The 8,224-nt window shown below is 38.2% G+C and overlaps 1 non-coding gene across 1 annotated transcript; it reads right to left on the reverse strand.

The window, feature by feature from the left end:
- Positions 1-347: 347 nt before the first annotated feature.
- TRNAV-UAC lies at positions 348-420 on the reverse strand. The gene has a single exon. It is a non-coding gene; the product is annotated as a tRNA-Val (tRNA).
- Positions 421-8,224: the final 7,804 nt, after the last annotated feature.

The following is an 8,224-nucleotide window of genomic DNA, read 5'->3' on the forward strand; positions in this document are numbered from 1 at the left end:
GTTTTTCAGTTTCTGAGATCAATTTCCTTTAACTACATTTTTCACCCCTACTGCTTAAGCTTGCTAAAGTGGATGTTGTTTGAAAATTATAAATCCTTAACATTGTAATTACTGTGGAATTAAACTAATCTTTTCAATAAGGCCCTGCTGTGTATGTATATTTTAAAGTATTCCACGTTTGTTGTTGATAAGTAATGGTTTTCTCCCCGGGCATGAAAAGCCCAAGCCGAGGAATCCTCTGATAGTACAAAACAGCGAGGCCCCAGCCAGCTCATGAGTGTCCAAAAGGGGAATCTAAAAGTAAGGGCTCCCTAACTTCCCTTTGAACAGAAACCCAGATACCTTTCTGGTTCCACTGGGAATCGAACCCAGGATTTTCTGCGTGTAAGGCAGATGTGCTAACCACTACACCATGGAACCTGGAGATGCCTTTGCTTCCTATGTATTCTTACTAGAGTCAAGGTGAGAACAGAAGATCAAAATTATACATTGTTATTATGACTAAGAATTAACTCCTGTGAACTTCACCCAGTGGGGATATGTAGAACAAATGAACTATCTGCTTCTCACATACACAAGAATCAAAATTTAATGAGTACTGTGACTTCCATTCTCCTGGAACACTCAGTCTGGACAACATTTATTATTTTTCTACCTATATTTATTGAGAGTTTACTAGTTCCAGATACTTTTCAAAGCTCTGGGATACAGTAGTAAATACAAAGAGGAGGGGATCCCTGGGTGGTGCAGTGGTTTGGCGCCTGCCTTTGGCCCAGGGCGCGATCCTGGAGACCCGGGATTGAATCCCACGTCGGGCTACCGGTGCATGGAGCCTGCTTCTCCCTCTGCCTATGTCTCTGCCTCTCTCTGTGTGTGTGACTATTATAAATAAATAAAAATAAAAATAAATAAATAAATACAAAGAGGAAAAAAAATCCCTTCTTGAGATGACATTATGGTACTAGCCACATAAAGGTGCATTTATATTTCATGGGAACTCTCTTTGAATTTAGCAGGACAACTCCTCCTTTGCCTCTTGTCCTGAAACTACTGCATATTTCAATTAATAAGATTTTAAAAATGCATTCATTAAGATCACTAACAAGCCCATCATAAATATCTAGTATTACTATGAAATCAGTTTAGAACTTGCAGACCTAAAAAAAAAAGAACTTGCAGACCTCTTGAAGACTCTTGAGGTTGTTTAAATGCCTTACCTTTATATAACCAAAGTATCTGTGAGGTTGTACTTACTTCTTTGTGCTCCCATAGGCAGAAGAATATGCCTAAGCCAGTCCGCTAGTTCCATGAGGAGGATGAGACTCACATGGAACAGAGTCCACTCTCCCTCTACACCAGTCTGAGTCTTTATAAACTGATATGCAGATGTTTGATCAAGGCCAGCTGAAATCAGTAGATTTATCCAGTTGAGTCCAGCCTACATCAAGTGACCAGGAGCCAACCAGTAGTTTTTTGGGAATAGACAGTTATGTTTTATGTGGGTGGTATTTGGGGTGATTTCTTATGCAGTAACAGCAGATTGACACAGAAGAGGACAGAATTTGAGAATATCCACTCTGAGATGAAGGCATATCCATTACACATCACCTGTCCACACCTGTTTAGCCATGAGCTATTGATTGACACACTCTCTGTGGGAAATTTCCACTTAGTGTTGGACCAGTATATTTGATCAACATTCCAATGGTCCCAGATAGAAATTGATTTTTATTTACATTAGGATATATATTAAAATATACATACCAAAATGAGACAGAGCCATTAAAACAAAATTAAAGACCCACATCTTTCTTAAACATAGGCACAAAAATCCTTAAACAAAGTATTGGCAAATCAAATACATTTGATATAAACAGGGGTAATTAATACATTATTACTACATGAAATTTATCCCAGTCTGTTTTAACATTCAAAAATCAATCACTGAAATTCACCATATTCTTGTAATTCACCATATTAATAGGCTAACTAAATTCAAAAAACCCAATATGATCATATCAATAGAGGCAGAAAAATCATTCAGTAAAATTCAACATCCATTCATGATAAAAATTAACAGCAAATTGGATTAGAAGAAAGCTTTACTTCCTTAATCAAATAAAGGATATCTACCCCCCCCCAAAAAAAAAGGTACAACCAACATTATACTTAATGGTGAAAGACTGAATGGTTCCTTCCAAGATTTAAATCAAGGCAAAAATGTCCTCTTTCCCACTTTCTGGTCAAGGAAAGACTTAGAGGTCCTAGCTACTAGAATAAAACAAAATGTGCAGATTGAAATGGAAAAAATAAAGCTCTCTTTTTCACAAACAACATGATTTTCTATGTAGAAAATCCCATACAACCTGAATAGGCATTTTTCCAAAGAAGACATATAAATGGCCAACAGACACATGAAAAGATGCCCAACAGAATTGAGCATTGAAATTTGATTTGCAATTACAGGAATTGCAAATCAAAACCACAGTGATATATCACCTTACACTAGTCAGAATGTCCAGTATCAGAAAAGATAAGAAATTAGCAAGTATTGGTGAGAATGTGAAGAAAAGAGAACCCTTGTGCACTGTTGGTAGGAATTTAAATTGGTGCAGCCACTGTGGATGACAGTATGGAGATTCCTGAAAAAATTAAGAATAGAATTACCATATGATCCAGCAATTTCACTATTACATATTTACCCAAATAAAATGAACACACTAATTTGAAAAGATATATACACCCTTATGTTTATTACAGCATTATTTATAATAGCTAAGATATGGAAGCAGCTCAAGTGTCCATTGATAGATGAATGGATAAAGAAGATATTATACACATACACACCCACACACATGCTAGAATATTACTCGGCCATAAAAATGAATGAAATATCAGAGCTTGCTGAATTATTACCTTGTTTTTTCCTTTTTCCTGCCTTTATCTGTCACATTGTTTTAAAATAAATATTGGCAAGCATTTTTCTTTTTGTAAGATAATGCTTTTTTTAACAATAACAGTAGCCAAAGATGTGATAAAGTCCATACAGGTATTATAGTACATATCATATTCCAATATGTGCTTTGTTTCAAGACGTCCATATTACAAAACTAAAATTAAATTGTGGAGGTGTGAGCAGGGCATTTTCCACTGGAAGGTAAAGCAGTAGGTCTTTTAGAGTGAAAGTCTAGGAAAGACTGCAGAGGCTTTAATCAGTTTGGTGGAAGTACAACTTCCAAAGTGGAAACAACTTGAATTTTAGATGCTCTAGTGAAAAAGATGAATTTTGGCAGAATAGGGTTGTCCATGGAGCTTCAACAGAGGCCCAGACCAAGAATACCCATAATCTCATAAAGAGAGTTCCCACATAACCGAAAGGATAACATAACTTGTAAAATGTACAACAGAAAAAAATACAGTGCCTTATTTCAATACTCCAATTTATTTAGAAATGAAGAACAAATTGTGAAGAATGGAACATTTGTAAAATATCACTGAATTTTAAATAGTTAAAGTATACTTATACCCACACCTCCCACCCATCTTTTTCATTCAGTCTACTGCAATAATATTCAAGAATTAACATAATGTATAAAATGCTTAACAACCGTTTTCAAAGGATTTGCTGTCCGTATATTATAACAACCAGATCTCTTAAACAATTGCATTTTCCCTTTATATAGTAAGGCTTCTTTTGTGTATTTTTATTAGACTTGCTATTATCATTTTTATGAAACTGAAGTACTTAACATAAATTCTTTAAAGCAGTTCTGTTCATGTGAGACCTATAGTTCAAGAAACTTCTGAAAAAATGCTAAATATAATTACTTTCAATGTAGGCTGGAATGTTGAACGTTTCTATTGAGTTTTCTCATTTTTTCTGTGCATCTAAAAATTTTAGATGTTACTCGTTAGTTATAAATATTTTTTGTGCCTTTGGTACCTATTACATGCAAGAATGCAGTGAGGGAAGAATACCAACACAATTGGCTTGGCCTCTGTTTGCAGTAGTTTTAGAGATTATCAAACACATAGGATAGAACATGATATTGAATTATTATTTGATTTGCCACATTAAAAACACGTTTTCTCCCATACATAATCTACTATTTCATAATCTACTGAAAAGTATTAAAACGTATTAAAAACACGTTTTCTCCCATACATAATCCCATTTCATAATCTACTGAAAGTATGCTATTTCTCTCCTCTGCTACAATTTTTTGCATGCTAGATCGATTTCTTGGTTAATTTCTTGAATGATAGTTGGAATAACATGTGCTATCTTTTTGCAGCATTTCATCTGTTTAAATTAATAGAATACCGATAAAATAAATAAGTCTACTTGAGAGTTACCATTAGGAATTAAACACTGTAACTCTTAATCAAGGATTCATTCGCATTCTCAGGAATGGCTACAGAGATCAACCAACTGCAAAATAGTATTTCACAAGCTCAGAAGTAGACAAACATGAAAGTATATACAAAAGCAAAAAGACCTTCATGGAACTACATCCACCCCATTGCATGTAAAAATGTTCAAAAGGATAGCAACGCTTGTTTTTTATTACAAAAATAAATAAATGAATGAATGTGTATTTTGGAAACTGAGCATAAAGTGAATTGGTCTGAGTTCAGGAATCACACATTCAAGCACCTTCTGTCTGTGTCCAAAAACCAACTACTTCTTCCTGGACTCAACAGATGGTATCTAATGAAAAAGGCATTTTGAAGGTGTTTTCTGGATGAGGTTCAGTGAGGCAGTGGGTATGTCATCTAAAAATCAACCCAGGGGCGTCTGGGTGGCTCAGTCAGTTAAAGGGTTAAGTGTCTTACTTTGGCTCAGGTCCTGATCTCCAGGGGCTCCCTTGAATGGAGCCTGGAATGGGGCTCCCTGTTCAGAAGGAAGTCTGCTTCTCCCTGGCCCTCTACCCCTCCCACCCCTACTCATGCACACACTCTCTCTCTAATAAATAAATAAAATCTAAAAAGAAAAAAAAAAAAACTTTCCCGATTCAGCAATTGGCTGGCTTGTTCTTGTACTTTTAAAAAATATCTTTCTTCCTAAATCATTTTAAGCATCAGAGAATAACTTGGGAAGAACTGTCTGAACTGTTCCCTCATCTCTCCTGATGCTGACCCCAGTGAACAGTGGAATGCAAGCTTCACACAGGAGACAAACCTCTCATAACCCCAAAATCAACTAGTTTCTGGTTGTACAGGAAAACAAATAGTACTTGATTTCAAAAGCACTTAAATTTATTTAAACATGAGGCCAGGGAAAGAGGTGGTGGAATTCCCTGATTATTATATATGTATTTGTAGGTTGTTATTTACATTTACAAGTGGTTGATTACACTCTTCCTATGGGAGCTAACAGGGAACCGTGCTGAGACTCGCTGCCGGTCAGAGATCATTAGGTTTGTCTTCTCCCTCTCCTGCTTCATTTGACTCTAGATGCTCCTAGTTGTAAGTCTCAACCCTTGGTTCCTCCATTAGTCACTTTGCTCCGTTTCCCTAGCATCGCTCTTTTCCGTTTTATTTGCACTTTTTTTCCTTCAGAAAGTGCTGCAAATTTTTCAGCCTAGCTTCATCTTTGCAGGACCAGGCCTGGATATTGCCCTGATCTTTGGGGCTCTTCCCAATCGCCCACCCTCCTCAGCTACACCGTTACACCTTCCCTGGGCCTGGGCCGCCCGGGGCAGGGAGCTGGGGGGGTGGGAGGTGGGGGACGGCGCCGGCAGGGGCGGGGCAAGGGCGGGGAAGGGCCCGGGGAAAAGGGGCGGACTCCGAGGGGGCGCCGAGCAGCGACCACCCGGCGAAGATGCTCCCAACCAAAAGCTATTTGTTTTTTAGAAGTTTGTGGAATTATTATAGATATGTGTGTTTAATTAGTGTGTGTTACATGATGAAATTTTGGAGTATAGGTGAGGTCCGGAGCCCACGACAAAGAAAGAATTCTTAAGACGTCTTTGGTGCAAAATGGTGGTTTCATTAATGCACAGGGACAGGACCCGAGGGCAGGAAGAGCTGCTGCCCCGGTCTGTGAGGGGAGGCTGGTTATATACCTGGGAGTTGGGAGGGGTTGAGGGAGAGCTTGTTCTCTAAGGAATTTTGGAAGCAAGGTTCCCAGGACCTTGAGGGGGCAGCTGTTGTTGGGGAAAGGTCACTTATTACCGGCTAATAAAACCTGAGTCATGAGACCCTTCAGATGGATACTGGTTGGCCATGTGCTTGGGGGATGATCGCCAACCTGTAGCTTGGGAGTTTAGAGATGAAGGAAATTTCTAAAGGAATTTTTGTATGTTAAAGTAGGCTTGCAGGCTCCTGAGGTCGGGCTAGGATTGCCTTCTGCCCTTAGCAAAGTATGAACATGGAGGCAGTTGAGTCTGTAGAGGAAGGTCTCTCTGCCTGTTTCAAGGACTTGCCAATGTGCTTTATCCTCAGCTAGTCCTCTGTTCCCCCATCATTACACATACTCTTCCAACATTTGTCTCAAGGTTAGACAAGATGATCTAAAGGATTTGTCCAGCTCCAATTTCTTGGAATGAGAACATGTGCCTTTTCCAAATAATTTTTAGTATTTGTTTTTCAGAAAGAAAGAGATAAATATCAATTTTAATATGAATATCAGGAAAAAGGTGAGAGTAAGAAGAGGTCCATCCAACATTAGTGAGAAAATGTAAAAAGTTAACATACCACTGATGTTTTCATGTGTTTTGGTATGTATTTCTTCTTTAAAAAACTTTTTTCCAAGTTTTTATTTGAATTCCAGGTAGTTAACATAAAATGTAATATTAATTTCAGGTGTGGAATATAAAAAGCACTGTGCATTTTTAATGTATCTCATCGCTACAGCAAATTGCCACACTCTGCAAATACAGAAAATGGTCAGTTACACATGGGATAAAGAACAACTGTTTAGCAACAAAGAAGAAAACTGCCAGCATGTGAGAGCCTGTATTTTGCCAAGTGATTTCATGTCATTCCAATAAAGCCTCAGGGCAACCTGCATTGCTCGGGCCAGCGTAGCCAAGAAGTAGGGAGAAGGCTCCCTATTGTCAACTTCAAGCTGAATCCAGTTTCCATGTGTGGTTGTAAGCGTTCCTGGAAGTGAAATGTCTGGCTGCCAAGTGCAAGGGGCCCACGGGTGAGAAGTATTTCCCTGCACAGTATATAAACTGCTGGGCACCTTTCAAAAGAAAGTGAGAAAACTTGATAAAAATCCTAAGAATTAAAAATCAGCAGCAGCAGCAGCAGCATCCTGAGAATTAGTCTGCATGCACCTCTGTTGATCAAAAATTCTTGAGAACCACATCAATCAGACCAAATGGTGAAATCACGGTTATTTACAAATGAGCCTCCTCCCAGCACCGGCTCTGTGGTTTAGCTGGTCAAAGCACCTGCCTAGTATATGGGAGATCCTGGGTTTGACTCCCAGTGGGGCCTTCAACTGTGAGCTTTTCTAATTTAGAGTGGAGAATTGGAGATCATTGGAGTTTACTTCTATAAAACCCCAGGAGTGGAAAGGACAGTGTTAGATTAAGAATCTTATTAAAAAAAAAAAAAAAAAAGCCAGGAACACCTGTCCCAGGCTACAGTGATAGAAAAACCAAAATATGCTGAGAACCGAAAAACTCAGAGCATTGGAATTGCCTAGGATAAGTGAGGTTTGCTTCTTGGTCTTCTTTTACCATTTTAGATCAAATGTCAGGCACTCACCACTTAGGATTTATGTGAACTCTGTGACTGTCTTAATTATTTTTGCCTCCTAGATTCTTTACCAGTTCAGACATTGTCAGCATGTGTTTTTCTTGCACAATTCCTTGAATGGCCATTCCCCCTCCTCCATCCCCAATTTTGCACCAAGTGACTTTTTGGGCCACTGAATAATGCATTTGAGCAGAGCCATGGCTCTCAAAATTTAGTCAGCACATTAATTACCTGGTGATCTGTTAAAATGAAAGATTTAATTCACTAAATCTCTGATGGGGCCTGAAATTCAGCATTTATACAAACTCCCCCATAGCTAATGTCTATGCTGCTGTTACATGGCCCATATTCTGTATAGAAAGGCTAGTGGCTTAGTGATCTAGTTTCAATAGTTGTGGCTTTTTTTTTTAAGGTAAAATTGGTATATAATATAATTTAACTTTCAAATGCATATTATAATTAGATATCTATATGCACTAAAAGGGATCACCACCAAAAGTCTAGTTACCAT

This window comes from Canis lupus, chromosome 35, assembly GCF_011100685.1.
Source record: "Canis lupus familiaris isolate Mischka breed German Shepherd chromosome 35, alternate assembly UU_Cfam_GSD_1.0, whole genome shotgun sequence".
NCBI lineage: Eukaryota > Metazoa > Chordata > Mammalia > Carnivora > Canidae > Canis > Canis lupus.